The following is a 26,227-nucleotide window of genomic DNA, read 5'->3' as shown; positions in this document are numbered from 1 at the left end:
TATGTTCATTCTCAGACCATTTAGGTATCTTTATACCTTGACACTCTTAGGTTCTACCAATTTTGATATTTGACTCAATTTTTGGAATTCCTCTATATAAGTGTAGATATCTATATCTCTTTATCTGAGATTCTACCTCTTCTGGTGTAACTGTACTTCATAGTCTTTAGGGAGATAAGTCTCTTTCACCATAGATGTCATCTTCTTCCATGAACAAACTTTCTTCTTGTCTTCCTTTACTCTTTCTTCTTGTAGAAAATTCCACCATGTAAGTGTTGCTCCCTTCATCCTAGACTTAGCCAACTTGACTTGTTGTGATTTTGAAATCTACTCACACTCAAAGTAATTCTCTAAAGCTCCAATCCATTCCAAAGCTACTTCAGTATCCATATTTCCCATAAATATAGGTAACTCAATGGATTTTCCTCCCAAAGCCTTCAAATCTTTAATGAATGGCTTCTCAGTTTCAGATATCTCATCCTTGGCATCATCTAGGACTTCTTCTTCTTTCATTTCTTTCTTCTCAACCACATTTTTCATGTGTTCCAACTTATTGGCTAATTATGCTAATATCACCTTCACTTCTCTATTCTCTTTCTAATAGAGATCTTTTTGCTCCTCAACCTTTTTAGCTAACTCTACATTGGTCACCATCTTGCTTGACCCTACCAAGGACTCTTAATAAAGTATATACAACATGTAACTTCACACAATATGAGGACTCTTTCTATGATACCAAAAATGATGCAGAGCCTCACCTTGAAAAACTTAAGAGGAAATAAATTGATGAGAGGAAATAATAGAGGAAATAAATCACTCAACTAGGTTTGCATCAAGGGGTTCATACACCTTTAGTATTGATTATTCCATTTAACTCAGATTAGTATCTAATTGATTCTCTTGGTACCAACTAAGGGACTGGCATGCGATAGGAACTTCTTTGACCTCCTCTAGAAATGTTAGATTTTTCCTATGTAGTCTTAATGTAAATCGACTTGGCTCTTCCTTATTACAATTGAAATAAATTGATAGCATTAATTAACTTCAAATCTAAAATTGGGAAATAAACCAACTATTACCAACCAATCAACCAATATTAATCAAATTTCTAGTGTATACCATGTAACACCCTACCATGTGACCCAAAAGAAGTTAACCTAAAGTTTTACTAAGTTTGACAACTTGGTGTCAGAGGAGATGGTCTCTAAGCTAAAGCTCAAGAGGGAGAAACACCCCCAACCCTATCGGATCACTTGGGTGAAGGATGATCATAAGGTCTTGGTAAGTGAACAATGTTTAGTGAAGTTCAAAATTGGGAGTTGCCATGATGAAGTTCTCTGTGATATTATTCCAATGGATTTCTGCCATCTATTGTTGGGAAGACCATGCCAATTTGACAGGCATGCAGTACATGATGGTCATGCAAACACATACTCTTTGACAAAGGATGGAGTTTGCCACAAATTGAAGCCCATGATAAAGGAAGGTGAAAATGTATGCAACAGTGTTAGGATCTGTCTTGTTGATGGAAGAAATTTTTTAGATGGCATGAAACATCAGCGTATGTGTTATGCTTTGATTCCTAGAAAAGATAAGGAAGGTAGTAGTGAAATACCACTTAAAGTTTTAGATTTATTAAGTGAATTTGGAGATATCATCTCTGATAATGTTCCAGAAGGATTGCCACCAGTAAGGCAAATTAGTAATCAGATAGATTTAATCCCTGGAGCTAGTTTGCCTAATAAGGCTGCTCATAGGATGACTCCTACTAAAATTGAGGAGCTAAACAGACAAGTTTAGGAGCTATTAAGGAGGGGTTTGATTCAAGAGAGCCTGAGTCCATGTGCAATACCTGTAGTACAGGCACCAAAGAAGGATGGAGACTAGAGAATGTGTACAGACTCTTGAGCTATAAATAGGATAACCATCAAGTATCAGTTTCCTTTGCCAAGAATGGATGATCTTATGGACTACTTGAGTGGAGCTCAGTACTTCACAAAGATAGATCTCAAGAGTGGCTATCACCAGATACAGATACAAAAAGGTGATGAGTGGAAAACTTCCTTCAATACCAAGGAAGGTCTTTATGAGTGGTTGGTCATGCCCTTTGGATTGACGAATGCCCCAAGCACCTTCATGTGGCTTATGAATGAGGTACTTAAGAAGTTCTTGGGAAAATTTGTTATTGTCTATTTGGATGATATTTTAATTTTTAGCAAGACTTTAGAAGAACATTTATTGCATATTTGTAGTGTCCTTGAAAGGTTGATGGAAGAGAAACTATTAATTAATCTAAAGAAGTGTAGCTTTACTAAAAAAGAGTTAGTCTACTTGGGGTTTGTTGTATCACCTAAGGGTCTCAAAATGGATCCAAAGAAGGTAAAAGCCATCTTGGAATGGCCTAGTCCAAGGTCTGCTACTAAGGTAAGATCATTTCATGGTCTAGTTAGTTTTTACAGGAAGTTCATTAAGAATTTTAGTGGCATATGTGCACCCCTAACTGACACAATAAGAGGGGATAGAAAAGAGTTCAAATGGACTACAACAGCTGCAAGAAGTTTTGAATTGCTGAAGAAGAAGGTGACAGAACAACTTGTGTTGGCACTTCCTAGTTTTAGTAAGGTGTTCTAGGTGGATTGTGATGCTAGTGGCAGTGCTATTGGGGTTGTATTGAGCCAAGAAGGTAAGTTTTATTTTAGTGAAAAATTAAATGATGCAAAGAAGAAGTATTATGTTTATGATCAAGAGTTCTATGCAATAGTTCAGGCCTTAAAGAAATGGAGGCATTATTTATTTCCAAAGGGATTTTTTTGATATACTAATCACTAGGCATTATAGTACCTAAATAGTCAAGGTAAATTGAACCAGAGGCATATGAAGTGGGTAGAGTTCTTGTAGACCTATACATTTGTGTTGAAGCATAGAAGTGGAAAGTCTAATAGGGTTACAGATGCATTAAGTAGGAGGCAGTTTTTGCTTACAGTAATGCAAGTTGAAGTAGTTGGGTTTGATGAACACAAGAATCTATACCCTAAGGACCATAATTTTGCTAAAGTGTGGAAAGATTGTAAGGAACTTGTTGTTGTAGATAGAACCAAGTGGCTAGACTATTTGATTCAAGATGGTATGTTTTTTAAGGGCAGTCAATTATGCATTCCATGGAGTTCCATGAGGGAAAATTTGATCAAGGACAAACACAATGGAGGGATGGCAGGACATTTTGGTTGAGATAAGACCATTTCCATTCTTAGAGAACACTATTTTTGGCCTCAAATTTTACAGGATGTGAAGAATTTTGTACAGAGTTGTCATATTTGTCAAGCAGCCAAGGGATTTAGTCACAATACTCGACTATATCAGCCATTGCCTGTTCCATCAAAGCCATGGGAGGGCATAAGTATGAATTTTGTTCTTGGATTGCTGAGGACACAAAGGGGTAATGACTCAGTATTTGTGGTGGTTGATAGGTTCTTTAAAATGGCACATTTCATTCCATGCCACAAAACTCATGATGTTGTCCATATTGTAGACTTTTTTTTTCAGAGAGGTGGTAAGCCTACATGGTCTCCCAAGGAGTATAGTTTCTAACAGAGATACTAAATTTTTGGGGTATTTTTGGAGGACATTTTGGAAGAAGTTGATAATGGACTTGAAATTTAGTTCCACACATCACCTGCAGACTGACGGCCAGAAAAAAGTGGTAAATAGAAGTCTGGGCAATTTGCTGAGATGTTTAGATTGGGATAAGCCCAAGGGATGGGATTTGATTCTACCACAAGTGGAATTTTTTTACAATAAATGTATAAATAGGAGTACTGGTAGATCACCATTCCAAATTGTATGTGGAAGTAGCCTAAGGACTGCACCAAAATTGAGAAAGATGGAGCAAGGGGAGAGGACAAGTGCTGAAGCAAAAGAATTTGCTGAACATATCAAGCACCTACATGAGGAGGTCTAGGCACACATTATCAAGATGAATCAATAGTATAAAGCTAGGGCTGATCAAAGGAGAAGACATAAGGAGTTCCAAGTAGGGGATCTATTCATGGTACACTTAAGAAAGGAAAGATTTCCAATAGGTACTTACAACAAGATGAAGATGAAGAAATTTGGCCCCTGTAAAATTCTAAAGAAACATGACTCGCGAAATGCATATGAGGTGGAGTTGCCAGATGGAATTCACATTTCTCCTATCTTCAACATTGCAAACTTAATAGAATATCATGATGATGGTGCAGATGAGGGGTTGATGCTGGAGCCATTTCCAATTCCTACTTCTAAGAATGAGGAGATAGAAGAGATTTTGGATAGTCGTGTGGGTAGGAGTACTAGAAATAGGAAGTATGAAGAGTACCTGGTTAAGTGGAAAGGACGGTCAATAGAGGGTTCAACTTGGATATCAAAAGCTAAGGTTTACCATTTGGAATTTCCTCTACCATCCATAAAGTGACAGGGTCACTTTTCAATCTACCCTGGGTGTCTGATGCAGGAGCATCTAGAGGTATAAGGGTAATCTTGTGTCACTCCAAAAAAAAAAACCTAGAGATAGTTTCTATTTCATGTGTTTTCATTTCTCGATACCCATTTGGGTCAAATAAAGGTTCCAACTCTCACAGTTCCACTATCAGTGTTCTGGGTTAGAGTGTTTAAGCACCTTGGAATAGGTGTAAATGCCAAAAAAAATAGGACTATGTAATTGAGCCATAATTATGGTGAGTTAGAAGGTTTAAATTGGAGGGATGATTAAAATTGTAATTTAGAACATTCCAAAAAAAGAATTAGGTCAAAAGGCTACACGGTTTGAAAGTTATCCTAGTTTTTCGATTTTTGGAGACCTCCTAAGAATGCTTCAAAGTCAAATTCGAGGTAGTAAATGACCTTGTACGGGCTTGAAAAAAGGGGGATGAGCAAAACTAGTCCATAGGGCTATAGAGCACTCTAAGAGCTTTTTGAAAATGTAAACCATTCATCAATTGGAGCTACAATTCAAAAGTTATGCCTCCCGAAAGTTCGGCTACCATTTCTAAATTCTTCTAATTTTGCACCAACTTCTAAGCAACTTTTGGGGCCTTCCATTTTGGTGGTGGATGCCAACTAGCACTTTCTAGAATATATTCCTAATCCTTAACCCTTTGGGGTCTATTTAAGAACATTTCTGACATTGTAAAAGGCAGTTCAGAGTGGAGTTTGAGAGAAGGTACTAGAAGAAGAAATTATCTCCAAATTTATACTATTGTAAGCCCATAGGGCATGTTTTGGAGTCTATTCTTTCTGAACTAAGTGTATTAGTATATTTTCATAGTTAATAAAGTTTTCGCATTCCTATTGTGTCCATTCTATACTTGGGTTGTGTCTCCATCAAATATACAAGTATAAATCCATTTAAATAATATATAGTCATCTCAAATGCCACTTGGCAATAATCATAATGCACCATTATCCATTGTACAAGTCACAAGGTATGAAGGGCTAAAAGAATATACAACATAAAAATAGATTACAAAAACATCTCATAAGATCTTATGAAATCAAATACAATACACTAAGTATAACCATCCATCATAGAAATACAAGAATAGATAGAAAGGAACATTTGCACAAACACATCTAGCAACGACATCCAGTGGTCAAATCTCAATGGTACAAGAAAAAGCACTACTACCCAACCTCATGGATCCCAAAAAGGTTCACTCCCACTATGCTGAGGAGATAAACTCAAGTCCTAAATAGAATAACAAATGTAAAAGTCAAAACCAACACCTAGGTTTAAGGAATCACCTAAAAGAAAACTATCTCAAAGGGTACTAAGACACAAGTATCAACTAAACCTAGAGGCAACATAGACACATAGGAAATCTATTATGCATGTGAGAAAGTGTCACTATATGAGCCAACTCTAAGGTTACCCTGACAGCCTCTCTCAACTCCGGCCCCCTAGTGTCCCTATGTGGCATTAGTATCCTTTTGTACAAACAAGGCATACTAACAATTTAGCTCTAAGGTTACTCGGCTAGTCTTTTAATCCTTCTGCCCCCTAGTGACTTTCTATAGCACCAATATCTTGTTAATTCATTTTAAACCCATTTAATGAAATTTTATCACTTATTAAATAATCTACAATGGATTACTTGTCAGCCTCTTTAGGGCCTCGGACTCCATTGCAAGCCACTTCCTAACATGACATATAGATAACCTACCCTAAGCTCAGTAAAATCAAAAGATCACAAAAGACCACATACCATACATCAGTTCTTAAACAAGCAACTAGCAAGTAATGAAATCACTGGTAAAAATACAAGCATCACTAAAATGATCATCCTAACAAGATTGATCCAAGAAAGTACACATAAACCAATCCACGTTATAACATGACATCACCAAGAACAAATCATACAAACACCTCAATCCTATACAAGTGACTGAAAAGCAATCCAAATACAATTGATTGAAGACTCCAAGGTTATATCAAATAGGTCACACCATTCGCCTTAGTTTCACACAAGAACACTGGAAAGTAATAATAATCAATAGATCAAAACACCTCATGGAGCATACAAGACACATTACCATGGTTGAGTATAAAAGATCGTGATCAAAACATCATCATGACATCATAAGCAAAACTTCCAAGCCTATAGTAAGCATCTTGACTAGTCAAAGCTAAGTCAACCCTGAAACCCAACATCAGTAAAATTACATGACATAAAAAGAGTACATACAAAAGTAACTTTCACAATATATTAGGTTTTGAAAACACACCAGTTCCATTTTCACTTATAGATTTTCAAGTTTTCAGTTTCGTTATCAATTATATAAGTTCATAATATTTTTCAATCTCAATTCGGGTTTCAATTTTCATTTCTCTAATTGCCAGATTCACTAAGGTTTTTTGAGTTCACTAGAATTCCAGACGATTTAACAAATCATATAAAGTGACTTAAACATAGTTTCATAGTTTAATTCGTTATCAAAACATAAGAGTTCAGTGAACATATACATCATAGTTTTCATCTTTTTAAATTATGTTAATTACTAAGGTTTTTGAATAAGAAAATTTACCTAAAAATATAAATCATTTTCATATAAAATCGAATCATCAAGCACCATCCAAGTTTACTAAAGATAACCATTAATTCTCCCAATTAATTTTTTTGATTTTCAATTTACTTTAGAATTATATTTAAATAATAAAGTAATAAATCAAATTTTTAAATAATTAAATTTAAAATTTTAACAATACTTATTAAAATTATTAATAATATTAATTATCAATTATTACCATAATAATTTTAAATTAATTTAACTTTGGAAAAAATTTCCCAAAAAGGAAACCTACTAAAAATAGAGACTTTCCTAAACAAGAAACTTGCCAAAAATAGAAACTCCCCTGAAATAGAAACCTACCAAAAATAAAAACTTTCCCAAATTAGAAACTTATGAAAAATAGAAACTTTCTTGAAATAGAAACCTGCTAAAAATAGAGACTTTCCTAAAATGGAAACTTACTAAAAACATAAACTTACTAAAAATGAAAACTTTCCAAAAAAAATTACTAAAAATGGAAACTTTCCAAAATGGAAGCTTACTAAAAATGGAAACTTACTAAAAATAGAAACTTTCCCAAAAATGGAAACTTACTATATAAAAATATTTCAAAATGGAAACTTAATAAAAATAGAAACTTTCCAAAAATGGATACTTACTAAAAACAAAAACTTTCCAAAAATTGGAAACTTTCTAAAATGGAAAAATATGGTTAACCAATCAAATATTGCATTTTTTAATTTTAATTTATTTTCCAAACCCTCATCTCGATTTTAAAAATTCTAATACGAATCACTGAGTTCATCAAATGAGGGTTTCAATTCTTAATTAACAAACCATAATTTCAAAAGAATGACATTCATTCATAGATGTCTTTGAAAACGAAGAACAATAAATATGCAAACAAGGGTTTCAACCCATAAGAATTTTGAAAACAAAAACACAATAGATACGGAGAAGACAAAAATTTGAAGGATAGAAAACCACTATACAAATAAACCACGAGATCCTACCTAGATCTAATGCTAAAACGATAATCACACAAAGCACGCAAAACAATCCCCTTTCTCTGAAAACTTCCTTCTTCCCAAATTGCTCCTCCAAAACTTGTGTAATTGCAAAATGAGCTCTAGATCTTTGATAAAGAGTTCTCCCATAAATTTAGGGCTCTGATTATGCAATCACCAGATGGAACTAAATGATCAAACATCTTTTAATATTTAATTAACTTTTTACATTTTCATGCAAGCTTTTTGCAATTTAAAATATCTTTATTCAATTAATTTGCTTTCTCTCTTTAATTAATTTATTATATTTTAATTTCATGCATAAGCTCAATGCAATTTAATTAAAATAAATGTTATTAAATTATGTTTTCTCTCTCTTATTAAATCATGAGGTGCTCTATTAATATATTTATTAATTCAACTAATAATATTATTTAGAGTTTATTATTAAAATAAAAATCTTAAATAAATTATTATTAAATTAAATAAATATAAATATGCCAAAAAATAGAACTTTGATAAAATTGTTAAATTTAATCCTTTTATTTAATTAATTTCTAAATTAATTAAATATAATTAAATATTGAATTTCTTTATAAAATTTCTATTAAATTATATCATTAAATTATCTTTTAATTTGATTTAATTATGATAGAAAATAATCACAGACCCACAAGACTAAATATGACAATTCAACTGAAGACAAAGAACATAATCAAACTCTAGGGTAAAAATTATGAATTCACGTCACTTGACAAATTTGAACAAGTAAACTAACTCAGATACTTGTCCTACTTTCTAGGAAAATTGGCTTGGGGTTTAGGACTTGGACTCAAGAATTATCTCCCAACTTATACCATAGAAATACTATGATAGGGTACGCTCATCCTGGCAATTAAAGAAAGTTGATACTTGGTACCTATAATTTGCATAAAATCCATGCATGTACAAACACAATATTCTAAACTAAACAGGCAATGACAGGAAGTGGTTCATCTGTAGATCTTGACTAGCAGGTGACTATGACTCCCTTCCTCAACCATATCAAAAATCTCAAACATAAAAAAAACATACACGCAGACCAATCACATGCAAGTATGGGGTAAGTATCCATAGAAACTGCATAAAAAACATTCGTCTAACATCATTCAATAATAGAAAGCCACTACATGAACATATATATCATCATTGAAACAATAATGAAATAACTAGAATAACTAGTACTAAAAGTAACTCAACACATATATTAACTAAATATGAAATACAACTAATCAATTCTGATAATCTCACATCACTAATCATAAAACAAAATCAAAAAATTGACCTAAAAGAATCTGACACTACAACATAAAATTCAAGTAGGGGTAGGCATTACATACCACCTTTCGACATGTGTGATGTTTAGAACATGATAATAGACAAATCATCGAACATGACATTCTCTATCATTAACCAAATCTACAACTTCATTATTCAAACTAACCCTTATCAATATCACATATCAGGTGTATGATTCCAATACTTTAGTGAATACATGAAGATACTCATCGTGTTTGAGAGCTTCCTTCTACGTGGGCATAGATAGAAACAAACCAACAAGTAAACACAAATGAAAACATGGAAACATAATACATGACCCCTCTACGATACTAGGAAATAGATTGTATAGAGTCTAGAAGACTCCCAGATGTTGTCACAACCCTCAAAATAGTAGAAATTTACATGTGATGACTCAAAAATCTAATTTTGTGTAATAAAGTGCAAAACCTAAATGCTTAATTTAGATTCAAAAACAGATTGATACATTGGTATTCTATAACAAGGTCATCGATATGATTTTAGAATTCAGAGTATCGACTTAGGAAATAAAATAAGGAAAAACATACATTCAAATCCCAGACTCACAAAATAAAATAAAAAACAAAAGTCTTTATATTCTCCTTTGTTGTATATGATCTCATTCAGTTACATAATTTGTCTTTTCAATACTTTCCCATCTCTGAGATTGAGAAGGTGAAACATTAATACAAAAACAAGAAAACCATTTTCAAATCATGAAAGGACCGGTCAAACATTAGAATTTGTCACCAACCTTTTCAACTGTTTGAAGTTTCTTGTAGCCATCGATTCTTTAGTTGGCTTAATTATTTAAAATGCACACTAACACACTAAAAGAAAACATACTCATCTTAAAATGAAAATTAACTTTTTCCTAAGTGGATATAATTGGAGATCTTATAGGATCGCTATTCTATTTATGCCACCACATTGTAGAACTTTATTACAAACATCAAAATTTAAAACACACTTAAAACATGACATCAATTGTCTTCATAGTTTCTACACTTCTTGTAGCATCATATTTGTTATGTCTTCCTATTGCACAATTCTAAAGTATTCTCTCATACGTGTTTATTCATGTAACATATTTAACCATGTTAGTTCCTATAGCATAATCTTTCTAGTCTTCTCCTATAGCAACTACCCATCTAGGAGTGTCCTTGTCTTCCTCAGATTTGAGTATGATCTTCACATAACCGTCAATGATTTCTTCACTCAATTCATAACCCATGGGGTCTATAAACTTAACTCTTGGTACAACTTCCTCCATACAAGTCATGTCTATTTCAACCATGAAACATATGTCCTCCTTGTACCTTTCTACCAGTGAGGGTGGATTTGTATACCTCTGCTTCATCATAGATTGAAATTCTCTCATTATTTTGTTAATATTTTCCACAATCTTTTTCTTAGTCTATCTTCTCAAATGGTGTGTCACCAAGCTCGTGGTGCACTAATTCACGTTATCCCATTCCTTATTAGGCATACTAGGGAATTTCCTCATCACTAGGAAGAACAAGTTAATTAATAATGATTTAGACCTAGATATTGCACTTTTGATCTTCTTAAGCTTCTCAATGTTATTTAGCAACTAGTGTCTCAATATGTCACACATATTCACCTTCTCATTCTCAATTGTTATCATATAGGCTGCATGTAAGAAACTAGCAGGTACAGAGTTTAATCTCAAACTATGGTTCATCTTGTAGCCTATGATCTTGTTGATCACTCTCACATCTATCTGCTTAATTAGGTCAATCCTCATATTTTTGCCATCTGATTTGGTCTTTAGATTTTTCTCTACCATCTTCTTCGCATTATTTTCATTAACTAGGCTTTTGCCCTCATTGTACAAACCAGTTAACCTATGAATCAAATAATTGTCAATCATGATAGGTACCTCTCCAATCCAAAACATTCCTTTGTGAATGCGACTCAAAATAATTTTGCTCCATTCATGGTTGTCGTATTTCATAAAGAATATGTAGTTTATAACGTTCATCTCTTTTAAATGTGTGCACTCTTGTTTCAATGAAAAATCACCCTGGAACACTAGATGAAGGTCCTTATGTATATCATTGTCTCCAATACTCTTAAATTCACAATAGATATATGACTAATATCCTCTACATGAAGAACAATTTTTGGAACTTATGAAGATGCTCCTAAGGGATCATCCACTTGGGAAAAGAACAGATGTATCTTGAATACATATCTTGCCTCTCACTTATATCACAAGTAGTATGATTCATCCTTTTAATTGATTCAAATACTTCAAAAACTTCACAAAATACCTAAATTTCACAAAACTAGGGCACTTTTGACTTTGTACAAGGAATGCTTAAAATTTTCCTTTACTCACTGCCAATTCTCTTTGAATTTCTCCTTAATTCTTCACACAATTTGAAGATACTTAAAATCTTGTTCCTATCCTTTAAATCTTCCAAATTAAACTTCACATTAATTGTGCATCTACAAAAATTCATGAAACTGTTACTATCTTAACTATAAGGAAACTTAGGTGTGGAAATAGCTTTCTACACTAATCCCTTAAGGAAAGTATTGTGCAAATTTCTATTAAATCCTTACAATTTCAGTTTCAATATTATGTAAACAATAATATTTCAGTCAACCATGAATACAGAAAATAGATAGAGAAAGAAAACACATAAACAAAAAGATATGTTGGTGGGGAAAAACCTTTTGGTAAAACAACCCCACCCCTCCAAAACCTACACAATGTATTATCTTCAACACAGAAGGTTACAACATACTTGCAATGCAAGTTCTTTCAAGAGAACAACGACACAGAAGACTAATCTAGTAGCAACATACCATACGAACAATGCACTTTTTCTCTCTCCAATCTGCAACCCTAAAAATTCTTATATTATGCACTTTCCCTTTTAGGGAAATTTCCAAAGAAAAATCATATCGTGAGTTGGAGATTCAAGTGTACAATACTTTATGATCAATTGCCACATGTCTTTACATCTTCACCCACCATTGACTCTTCCAAAGATAACTCTTACACATCATAGGAAATTGTCATAACCATTTCAGCCATGATCTCCTTACAGACAATTCAAGATGCCGACACATACAAGTGGAGTGAACATCAACATGCAAACTAGACATGTACAGTCACACTTAATTACATTATTTGCAAAAAATACATTTACGAAACAAATAATAAGAATAGAAATTATCCAAGGTTGAGACAGCGTATTCCTAACATTAACCAATAAAATTGTTTTACTTCATTCTCATTCATTTGATCACCAAATGACCTATGCTCTTAACCAAAGCTTCCTTAATAGCTTTTCTACTTCCTGTTAACTTCACAATTCTTAACTCGACTTGTAACTTTTGTTCCATCTTTCTGATGATATGATCTGATGAAAGTTGGTTTATTCAAATAAGATGAATCACACACTATGGCTAATTTCATTATTTCTTTAGGTGCATCAAAAAATTATTCTTCTAGAACTATATGAGAAATTTCTAGATCTTTTTCTCTCACAAATACTTCCTTGAATTATTCAATATTCTCTTTGAGTGCTTCCTTCTGACTTTTAGTGCTATCATTGTCATTTCTTCTATCATTTTTGTTATTGTTCCTTCTGTAGTTAGGAATTTTTTTGAAATTTCTTCTATCCATTCTACAAAATATCATCATCTATCCAAAAATTATTGCACAACTAACATAAAGGTGCATTCCTTCTTTGATCGGTTCCATTCTGATTATCTAGTGCTTTGTAATTCCTTGCAATGTATCCAAGATTGTTACATTTGTAACATAAAATCTAGTTCATTCCTCCATTAGGTCTTTCTCCATCATTAGATCTACTTTTTGATCTCCTTCTTTCATTATCTACAGGGTTAGCATCCCTAACCATTCTACTATTTCCATTATTACTATCAAACTTAGGTTCCTTACAATCTATTATTTTATGTCCATAACCATGACAATTATAACAATAGAAATTAGTGATAGGTTTATATGACTTACATATACAATCTCTCTTCATATGACCAAATTTATTGCATATAAAACATTTAACTCTGAATTCATATCTAGCCTCCTTAGATGGTTCAACTTGCTCTATTTTCTTTGTTTCATCACATTTCTCAAATAGATTAACTTGCTCACCTTCTTTAGATACTTTTGTTGATATGCTTGGTTTAGTCTTATTTTGATTAGTTTCTTTAGGATTAGTATTTTCAACAATTGGATTTGGTTCTTTTCTAACTTTAGTTTTCTTGGCTGATTTTTCTCCAGTAAGATATCCAAGACCTGTCTTATCATAAAAAATATCTCTAAAAAAATTGTTGTTCATCAATTTTCTCACTACTAGATTAAAGTTTTTCTAACTTTTTCTTAGCCTGAGTTAACTCTCATTTCATAATGGTATTTTATTTTTCCAATTATGCATGCTCTATTCTAAAAGAATCTAATTGAGATGTTACTTGAGTCAAATGGGATCTTAGGTCTGCATTCTCAAATTTCAAATCTGGTTCAATCTTACTGTCATCCTTTTTCAAACTCAAGTTCAACAATTTTAAAATCATGTTTCAAGATCTAATTTTCTTTCTTAATGGTTACCATTTCATCATTGTCATTAGTCTACTCAATTAATTCTTTTCTAGATTTTAGATAATCAATCTTATCTTTTAGTTTAGCAATGTAATCTTTTGCATCTTCATACATTTCTTTTAGCTTGTATCCTTCTTCTGTAAGAAGATCAATTTTATCAAGGGATTCTTCAAGATTTCTCTTTAACTAATCCATATCCATAAGGATTTTACTCAAGTTGTCAAGCCTCTTCTAAGTAACTAGGCTCTAATACCAATTGTTAGAAATAGATAATACTAAGAGGGGGGTGAATCAGTATACTACAAACTTTTGCCCACAACTAGATATTATTAATTACTTTGTAACATGCATAGGAAAGTAAACCAATAATGTTGAATAGTAAATAAAACCATACACAAAAATAAATCATAACACTATTATTTGTCAACTAGGGAAAACCTAGCCAAGGGAATGTTAGAAATGTTTAGAACAACTAAGAGGGGTGGGTAGGGGAGGGGGGGTGAATCAATTACTCAAGGTCTATATGTATCACTTAAGCAATTAAACATTAAACACTTCACTATTCTTCTTATCCTTCTATTGCTCAGTCTCTACTATAAAACTATCATAAACATAACTTGTATTGCATAGTGTAAACATTATCAAATGCAAATTTTCATAAAACATTCATCATGATTTGACACTAGAATTTTACGTGGAAACCCAATTTGGAAAAAACCATGAACAACATGTCGCTCTTTTTTACTCTTTTAAAGTGAGCTCTATTAGAAGCCAACCTTGTTAAAGGTTACAAAAGACACTATCAAATGTGACCTAGTTAGAGGATTTAATCACCCTATTAGGAGTGGGCTTGTAAGAGGACTTTGATCATTCCATATAAAATGTCACCCAATTAAAGGATTTACATAGGTTGTTAAGTCTTCAAATGACTGTTAGGTCAATCTTTGTTAAAAGATTTTCAAACAAACTATTTACAATGGTAAGAAAGAAAATAATAGGTTTGATTTGTGTAATTACACTCACTTTTTCTCATTTAGATCTTTGTTTAGTCCTTATGTTGGTTTACTGATAATCTTTTCACTATCATCTTTGATCTTGATCTACTTGGTCATCCTTCAAGTAATCAATTCACTCTTATCATCAACACTTAAGCCTTCTTCTCCATTTCTCTTATCAACAACAACATCATATCTCCAAGCTTTCTCCTTTAGCTTCATATACACACACTTGTGTGCTTCTTATCAACATTTCTTTGTATGTCTCTCTGCATACAAACTCTCTCATACTGTCATGTCCCAAATTTCTGCCCTTCCTTAGTGACAACATTTCTAGGAGGGTTGGTCTATTATCTGGTTCCCATAGGCTAGCAGAGTGTAGAAAGAACCAACCCAGGGACTTTGAGAGTCATGCATGAGCTTCCCAAGTAGTTTGGAGTAGTAGACAATAGTTTCCTACAATTTAGGAGAGATTCCTAATTTTTAGAGATTGACTAGGAGTTGTCTAGGAGGCATTTGGAGACCTCGGCGAACGTTTTGGAGACTTAGAGTGCATCTCCTATTGTTTAACAGGCATTCCTATTTTTTAGGAGGAACTCCTAGTTTAGTGACAGTTCTCTCAGAAGTGCACACAGCAAGGGAGTCATTGGGAATCATTTCTGGTTGATTGGGGTTGTCTCCTACTTTTTAGCAGCATCCCTAGATTTTAGGGATGGACTACCAGTTGACAAATCTTGTCTAGCATCAGTCATAGACAGGTGACAAGGTCAGATTCATGTTTGATTGGTCATTTTGGGCTTTTTGGGACCATTTGGGAAATATCTAAATATATTTAAATATTTCCTAAGTTGGTGATTAAATAAATTAAATAAGGTTAAGTTTTAGCCATTTTGGAGTAATAAGAGGTTTTTTGGCCTCATCTGGATGTGCATCCTATGGTGTGATAGCTCGTTGGAAAGGTCTCAAAATTCTCTAAATCTTTCTCTTTGGTCTCAGGGCATTTCAGTGAATGGAATTCTATCTATGAGGAAAAATGTCATTTTCTAGTAACATGACTACTTTAAAATAAGAAATTATAACATTTTCACTACACAACACCACTTGGAGACACTTAGGGTTCGATTTGCAATTGAGAGGGGGTTATAAGGAGATGGAAGCTTCATTCTAAGATTATCTTTTGCATATTGAAAAACTTGTTTTTGTGAATTGGCTCTTAGAGAGCAATTCTTCATTTGGGATGCAAACCCCAAGTTTTGGATTGGCTGGGACATAGCCCTCAACAATTATTGTCATTGGATTCTTTAGAAAATTTGTGTTGCTATCAAGGATAGAGTATGCCATTCTTTATTGTGGATTCAAGTTGCAGATTTATGGTTTCAACGTCGCAGATTGATTCTTTCAACGAGGACGTGATTCCTTGCAGTCTTAGGGCTACCATTTGCAATAGTTTGGCATCATTGTTGGATGTAAGCTCCTTGGAACTACATTGGATATATTATTTGGCTTTATAAATCAAAAAATTTCCTGGTATGATTTATAGCAATTCTTATTTGGCTCTATGCTCTTATTTATTTTCATTCTCCTCTCATGTTTATTGTTCATTATTCATTACTATTGTGAAAACTATCAAAAAACACAAAACAAAAAACAAAACCTTCTGCAACTTTTGTCTATTCTCAAAGACCATCAAAAAAATCACAGGAAAATATAGTTTATTAATTTAAAAACTACAGCAGATCAGCAAGGGCATCCATTAGGGATCTTTCAGTGGTATCAGAGCCTACATCCTACCAGCCTGTAGGGTTTGTGAGAAATTGTCACAATAGATTTTGGCATCTGGGTATTGGATAAAAAGTTTTGATAATTCATTTTAGCATCTGGGTACTAGCTAAAAAGTTTTGATAATTCATTTTGGCATCTGGGTATTTGATAAAAGGTTTTGATAATTCATTTCAGCATCTGTGTACTGGCTAAAAAATTTTGATAATTCATTTTGGCATCTGGGTACTGGATCAAAACTTTTGATAATTCATATTAGCAGTACAAGGTCGATTTTTGCTCTAGCATGTTAGTTTCAGTTGGTCAGCATGGTAGTTCATTATGGAAAATTTGTTAAGAGATATAACCCTGTGGAAAGAATGGGAACAGTCACAACAAAAATTCAAGCTTCAATTGCAGCAATTCAATGATTCTATGTCAAGGAAATTTGGAAAAACTAGTAGATCATCATCTTCTTCTAGAAAGGATCCATTGCCACTAGACAGGAAAACGGAAGTAATTAGCATACTTGAGGAGTATAATACTCTTCCTCAATATGTTAGGGAGAACTTTCATTTCAAAGATTACATTGACATGCATCCAAAAAAATTTCATAAGGTTAAGCTTGCAAAAAAGGAATATCATGCCATAGTTGATGATATGTTTTCATGTGAGAAAAAAGATTTGTTTCAACCTATCCATGTTCACGATAAAAACACCAGAATGGATCAGTCACTTGCAGGTTATGCCGAAGAAAGGCATGAAGATGTGTTATCATATGAGTTGTAGCCTATGAAAAACAAAAATCAGTCATCATGTAGGATTCCTAAAGAAGAAATAACTCTAGATCAGGAGGAGACACATAGCACACCATTGATTCATCAAGTTGATCACAAAATGGAAGAGATTACAATCATGGATCAGTCCATTAGGGATGCTGAAATCATGTCTCCAAGGTCTGATACCTATTCTAATTTTTGCAATAATAGCTCTAGTCATGTGGTATCATCCATTTCACATGAAGGTAATGAGGTTGTTGAGTCTTCCTATGATGGTACTCAAGTTAAGTGTGTTGCACATGATATTTATATTGTGGATTCAAACCACAAAGGTTTTGATTGTGTTTGCCCCCCCTTAGAAGATGTGAAAAAGGCTCAAGAGAATGGTCACATAGAGCTAAGAAGGCCAAGATGCTTGCTTCCCATGCAAGACAACACTTACAAGAGGTCAAGGAAAGATGCAATCAGCTTGATAATGCAAGAAGACAAAGAGAGTCATACATTAGATCCTTATTTCTTCCAAGGGAAGAAAGTGAGGATGTTGAGCATACAAGGGAAGAGCTTCTTGAGGTAAGGCCACAAGAAGAGCATGTTGAGATGTGTGAAGAGGAAAAGAGTTATGATTTAGAAAATTCAGTTTGGTCTAGTTGGCATCATGAAGTTTATGACGTTCCTCTTTTAAAGAGCCCCTTAAAGGCTCCAAACAATGATGATATTAGTTTCACACTTGATGGACCAGCCACAAGTGTTATTTTCATTTGTGTGGAATGGAACATTATTGATTCTAATTTGGTTAGTCATGCATCATCTACAATGGAAGGACAATTGTTAAGATCATATGAAGCATCTTGTCTTAAAGAGATGATTAGGGAGACTAAGAGGCTGCTTACTAAGAAGATATTGCATTTTGATAATGTTTGGTTTGTTTGGCATACTACACCTTAGAGTTTGTTAGTAATGGAAAACATATCAATTATGGAGACAGAGGTATGGATCAGATTTTGGGCAGCTAAGGCAGTTAATGGGACATGTTATATTCATTTGAATACACCCCATGGACCAGCACCTTTAGAGGAGTCACCTACCTCGGAAGGAGAGGCAAGAGAAGACCGCAAAAACATTGAGGAAAAGTATGAACATACTTCTGATTTTCTGACTTTGAACAGAAATTCTCTTTCATCTCATGAGTCAAACTTTGAACCTTGGGTTGGTTACATTCAAGTTGGGGCGTTCAAGTGTGAAGTTGATCCTTCCCTACTAAGAGTTGACGATATATTAAGTTTCATACCTAGTGGACCAGCCACAAAGAGCCTATCTTTGTTGATAATTAGAAACATCTCTCATTCATCAATGGGTTTATCACCTCTTCCATATGATAGGGCAGCAATGTACCTTTTGATTGAAGATTCAGACTTTTTAAATATTACATTGGACTTTCAAGATCAGAATATAAGGGACTTTGTTGGTTACATGGTTAAATAAAACATTTACTTAACAACCTTTAATGAAGGCACACTAATTTGTGGAAATATAAGTAAAGTTGTAGCAGCTGTTTGAAAGACTTGGAAAAGTATTCAACAAACTTTCCTTGCCGATGATTGCCTCATTTGTGAATTCCTAACAGCATTGGTTGTTGGTAGTAATTGTGGCTTCATTTGGAGTGAAATTCTTAGTTGGTTAGATGAGGTACAATTTCACAATAGCAACATAATAAGTATCAACATGCTGGAGGGATGTGTCAGTGCAAAGATTTGGGATCTTGGTATCAACATGTGTTGGGCATTTCTTCAGTGGATTCATGTTGAGTTGCTTCACGTTTGGTATACAGATGTTTACATCAGAGTAGCGCAGTGGTTGGGTGGAGCAATATTTCTCAGATCGATATGGGATTCAGGAATTGATAATCCTACAATGTTGGATACAAATGACACATGCTTTGGTTTTTCTCATGATGGCATACATACTTCATCTTCGAGTTTGTCATCTACATCCATTGATATGGCAGTGGTATCTTTGTTGTTTGGTGATTCCATAGTCTTCGATTCCTTATGGACTAGTGGTTGTCCAAGCTAGAATCATTTACTACTTGACTTGGCATTGACCACATCCATGATTTAGTATGAGGGCATTAAGGAGTGTTTCTTTGGGACATTTTTTGTTTGGAATTGGTATGATGATTTCTATGATATCATTCGAGTTGCTGGTCAAAATTATAGAAGCATTGTTAGGTGGTCATGTGGGTTGGAATACTGGTTTATGGGAGTTCACTTTCACACCTTGTTGGTCTGCTTCATTGTATGTATGTTTCATGGAGTGCAGTTGAGATACTTCTTCATCTCATTCAGCACATTTGGTATTTTGGTTTGGGATACGGGGACTAGTCTCATTGATACATTGGTGCTTCAGGGTCCTAATGAGGTGCTTTACAACTTGTGGTTCACTAATATTTATATCAAAGTGATGAAGCGTCAGCATGGTGGTTCCCTTTTGAGGCAGATTTGAAATCCTGGAATCACTTGGATTTGCAGTTCAATAGTTGAGGATGTGGAAGCCAATCTAGGCTTACTAGAGTTTTCGCCTTTAGTGTTCCAGTTTGGCTCTTTCAGAGAGCAGCTCATTGAGGAGTTGACAGAGTTGGTATAGTATTTGATTTCTCTTCCTTCAACGGGTTTTCAAGAGGTTACTTGTTTGGGTGTAGTGTAAGACAATGTTTCTAGAAGATGGAACTACAAACTTTCCAGGATGGCTTGGGACCCTGGGATCATTCTTGGTTATGGTATGGACTTGCCTGATGTTTGTGGAGTTGGATTGACATTGCTTGAGGATGATAAATCTTTGGGAAGGGAGGACTGTCATGTCCCCAATTTCTTCCCTTCCTTAGTGACAACATTTCTAGCAGGGTTGGTCTATTATCTGGATCCCATAGGCTAGCAGAGTGTAGAGGGAACCAACCCAGGGACTTTGAGAGTCATGCATGAGCTTCCCAAGTAGTTTGGAGTAGTAGACAACAGTTTCCTACAATTTAGGAGAGATTCCTAATTTGTAGGGATTGACTAGGAGTTGTCTAGGAGGCATTTGGAGACCTCGACGAACGTTTTGGAGACTTAGAGTGCATCTCCTATTTTTAGAAGGCATTCCTATTTTTTAGGAGAAACTCCTAGCTCAGTGACAGTTCTCTCAGAAGTGCACACAGCAGGGGAGTCATTAGGACTCATTTTTGGTTGATTAGGGTTGTCTCCTACTTTTTAGGAGCATCCCTAGATTTTAGGGATGGACTACCAGTTGACACATCTTGTCCGGCATCAGTCATAGACAGGTGACAAGGTCAGATTCATGTTTGATTGGTCATTTTGGGCCTTTTGGGACCATTTGGGAAATATTTTAATATATTTAAATATTTCCTAAGTTGGTAATTAAATAAATTAAATAAGGTTAAGTTTTAGCCATTTTGGAGTAATAAGGGGTTTTTTGGCCTCATCTGGATGCGCATCCTATGGTGTGATAGCTCGTTGGAAAGGTCTCAAAATTCTCTAAATCTTTCTCTTTGGTCTCAGGGCATTTCAGTGAATGGAATTCTATCTATGAGGAAAAATGTCATTTTCTAGTAACATGACTACTTTAAAATAAGAAATTATAACGTTTTCACTACACAACACCACTTGGAGACACTTAGGGTTCGATTTTCAATTGAGAGGGGGTTATAAGGAGATGGAAGCTTCATTCTAAGATTTTTTTTTTCATATTGAAAAACTTGTTTTTGTGAATTGGCTCTGAGAGAGCAATTCTTCATTTGGGATGCAAACCCCAAGTTTTGGATTGGCTGGGATGTAGCCCTCAGCAGTTATTGGCATTGGATTCTTCAAACAGTGTGTGTTGCTATCAGAGATAGAGTATGCCATTCCTTATTGTGGATTCAAGTTGCAGATTTATGGTTTCAGCATCGCAAATTGATTCTTTCAACTAGGACGTGATTCCTTGCAGTCTTAGGGCTGCCATTTGCAGCAGTTTGGCATCATTGTTGGATGTAAGCTCCTTGGAACTGCATTGGATATATTATTTGGCTTTATAAATGTAAAATTTGCCTAGTACGATTTATAGCAATTCTGATTTGGCTCTATGCTCTTATTTATTTTCATTCTCCTCTCATGTTTATTGTTCATTATTCATTACTATTGTGAAAACTATCAAAAAACACAAAACAAAAAACAAAACCTTCTGCAACTTCTATCTATTCTCAAAGACCATCAAAGAAATCACAGGAAAATATAGTTTATTAATTTAAAAACTACAGCAGATCAGCAAGGGCATTCATCAGGGATCTTTCAGCAACAACATCATATCTCCAAGCTTTCTCCTTTAGCTTCATATACACACACTTGTGTGCTTCTGATCAACCTTTCTTTGTATGTCTCTCTACATACAAACTCTCTCATACACACACTAGTTGGGCTCAACTTTGCTTGACTAGACACGGTTGGACATCACACCAAATGATCAATTTTGTATCTCTTTAAATAGGCATTTCATTCTTTACCATTTTCTACATCCACCATAGATCTTAGGGTTTAGAATTAGATTCAACTCGATTAAATGTATATGTTCATCTTCTTGATCATCCTCTAGAAACTTCTCTCAAATCCATCTGTTAGGTCTTTACCTAATCACCTCCTTATGTTTAATGATCCAACTCATCAACCTTATCTTCAACACATTTTACATCTCCCAAGAAATCAACTGAATTGGCTTGATCTTATGATCTCTTTGAATTTTGTTCTCTTATTATTACTCAGCAATCTCTAAATTATGATACTCGGTCCACACTGAAATAGTTGGTTGCTATTAAGCTTCTTGGCTCAGCATCAACTAACTTTCTTAGTCGATGCTAATGCTTGGCCAACACTAGATTTTCTCAGCACAAACTATAGCTCGGTTGACACTAGCATTACTCAACACTCCTTAGTATTTTACTCTTTTACTCAGCTTAGCTTAGCTTTATTGACATAAACAATTACTTTGCTTTATCAAAGTCTATCTAATCAAATGTCCATTATAATTTCATTTTCATAACTTCAACCTTTCCTCTAGGAACTATAGTTATGAGTAACTTCTCAAATCCTCTTCATCAATCAAATAGATATGACTTTTGGATTAGGTAGCAATATCTCTCATCCATATATTTAACATCATTGAAAAAACAACATTTGTTTCAATTGTAAGTTTCCAATAGGGAAAACCCCAGTGAAGATGGTACCCACAAGATGATCCACTAGACAAAAGAATCTTGTTAAGGATATGGACCCTGTTAGGAGTTGGTGTTACAATTACAATTGTATGCAAGAAGAGCCCACTTCCCTAACATACAATTATACATTATAGTTCATTTATATACAAAAAAGATAGATACAAAAACCTCTTTATCACTTACTACCTTACTTCACATAGCCTAATTTGACATCAAACTCTGCATCACAGATTTCTCATATAATTTCACATGCCATGAATATAGTTTGCATGTTCATCATATACTTCACATTCACATATATCACATCTATCGCATATCACACTTACTTCACATAAAGTAACTCTTTACTTATATCATTTTCTTTCACAAAACTCTATGGAGTTAGCTTCATGTAAGAACATGTTACACTAACTTAGGGTAAACATCTAGGATGTTGTTCCTATAAACATAAGTAATTATTTCATGACAAAAATAATTCTTTTTGACCATGTTTGATTGTGCAATTGTGCACACTGCCTTTAGTAGTTAGCCTATAACTTTGCGCATACTGACCTATGCACTTAGTTACGACATCATGACACTCTATTATACCTTCACTTAAATTTTTACATATAAATATCTATGTAGATTTTTCTATAGCAAAAAAAATCTCTACATTGCTAGTAAAACTGCTTAACACTTAAATAATTTTCTATCTCTAACTGTAGAGTCTTCAGCAGTATATATTGTCCTTACATCTTAAAATTTATGTTTCCATAAATGACAACCCTAACTCATCTTACCTAGCCATATTTCCAACAACAACATCCCATAGGATCTCAAATAATCAAAGTACAATATACAAGAATGTGACCATAGAACATAATCACAAGATAAGAAGAATAGAATAACCACATGAGGTATATCCAACATCGGCATCCAAATTTTGGATATAAATGGTATAAGAAACACTACCACCCAACCTCATGGATCCTAAATGGCCCACTCCCACTTTGTTGAGGAGATAATCTCAAGTCCCATATGTTTAACAATCTAAAAGTCATAATAAGAATCTAGGTAAAGGAAACATGATAGCAATCTATCTCAAAGGTACCAAGTATACAGGTAACATGTGATCCCAAAGGCAACAAAGACACATAGGAAACCTAATATGCATGTGGGAAAGAGTTATCACATGAGTCAACTCTGAGGTTACCCTGGCAATCTCTCTAGACTCCATCCCCTTAATGACTCTATGTGGCATCAGTATCCTTTCTTAAAAACAAGGCATACTAACAAGGAAAGGTTGCAATCAAGCATCCTCTATACTCCCATCCAATCATATAATAGCACTCAAGGCATGCGAAAGGTAACATGCTAACTCTTGTTAATTTTTTTTAACTCTATTAATTAAATGTTATCACTTATTAATATAATTTATAATGTGTTACCCAAGTAGCCTCTTTAGGGTTATTGCCTCCATTGCAAGCAACTTCCTGACATACACATAGATAAGCCTTCCCTAGGCCCATAAAAGTATATCTCATAAAATTACAATAATCACATCAGTCATATACAAAAAAAATGGAAAGCACCAATAGATAACTAATCAACCCTCAAATGTTATATCATGAAAATCACAACACATGAGCTTACATAACAGACCTAGTTCTCAACACAGAAAAATGTGAATATATCATGATAGTTGGGAAAGAATAAATCATGACTAAACAACATCACATAATGACATCATAAAAATAATCACTTCCCAAGCCTTTGGTAAACATGCCTATCTGGTCAAACTACTAGGTTTCCCCAAAACCTATCATAAGATAAAACATGACATTTTGACATGCAGTAGAACAAGCATACTTATTTAGTCATTTTGGTTTTTTGATATAAATTTCCTAAAAATTGATTTGTGTCAAATTCAAGTTTTCATTTCATAATCGTTTCACAGTTAGATAATAGTTTCAAGTTTAGATTGATCAAAATATAAGTTTCATATTTATAACTTAATGTGTCTACATCTCCAAATAAACTACATGTTTAAAAGAGTATGATGATAACTACATGGCAACAAGATAATTCATCTAGCAATTTACACTTGATTTCCATTTAGCAATATCTATCATGGTAAATAACATTTACTATTGTAGTATTTAGTTTTATAAATATATTTTTTATAGACTCTTATCAAATAGCTTGATATGGAGAGTAATTTCAAGCAATCAAATTTTCTCAATTCAATTATGGTTTTCATTTTCAAACCCTAGCTTTGTTTTTGCTTTCTAAAATCAAATCTTCTAATGAGGCTTTCAAATTGTAATCTTCACAGGAGTTCCCAATCAAGAACAATCCATTTTCCTAAAAGGGTTTCAATTCAACATACATTTTTCATAAACAAAAATTGATATAAGAGGCACAAAGAAGATATAGAATTTTTTTTTTCAAGAGATTTCGTACAATGAATTATGCGAGATTCCTTCCTCAATCTAATGCTACAATCTGACAAAAGCTTAATGATTGCAAAAATTCACCTCTCCCAAATCCTTCAGAAATATCTCATCTTTCAATCTCATAAATTGATCCTCCAAAACATGTGCATGTAGAAATGAGCTCGAATATCTTAATAAAGAGTTTAACCCTACCTAGGGTTTCTAGTTTTCAAACATGCAAAGGCCTCTCCTTAAAATAAACTCTTATTATTTTAATTTATTTAATTCCCTTGAGCACATATTTTTCCTTAAATTAGAATAAACTTTATTTAAATTATTTCCAATTTATTTTTTGTTATTTTAACAAGACATTTTTAGAAAATATTTTTAATAATTTAACTAATAATATTTAAAGTCCATTATTTAAATGAAAGTTCTAAATTTATTGTTGTTAAATTAATAAATATATTTACACCAAATTTGGTCTTTTATATTAAATCTTTAATTTTGACTCTTTTATTTAATCCTTTTCAAAATTAATTTCACAAGTAAAACATATATGTACACCATATGCATGCAAGTATTGTGTAACTAACCATAAAACCACTATTAAATCATCCATATAATTATCATCATGAAAATAATTGAAATCACTATATGAAGTTTGCACAACATCAGCATCAAAAGAATAACCATGAACACATAAGATATTTGAGTATAAAGTATCTAATCAAATATATAATCCAAATGTGTAAAGAGTATCAACCAAATCAAGTAACCACGTACCCCTAAGTCAAATCACGTAACCATGAAAATTGGCCTAAAAGAATTTGGTAATATAACAAAAAGTAAAATAGGGTTAGGTACTACATCTTCACAATTATAATTTTTTCATCTGTTGTTCTTTCTTTACCAATGTCAATAACATGGGGATTTTGAGAGGAAGGGCATAATGCCCAAAAAGCCAAATTTTTTAACTTGTGGTCAAATCTTGACCCTTTTAAAATTCACCAAGTTCAAATTCATTGGAAACTAAATGATCGTATT

Source organism: Cupressus sempervirens, chromosome 3 (assembly GCF_028749045.1).
Source record: "Cupressus sempervirens isolate cs-2001-9-10 chromosome 3, ASM2874904v1, whole genome shotgun sequence".
Lineage (NCBI taxonomy): Eukaryota > Viridiplantae > Streptophyta > Pinopsida > Cupressales > Cupressaceae > Cupressus > Cupressus sempervirens.
This window is presented reverse-complemented; position numbering follows the sequence as displayed.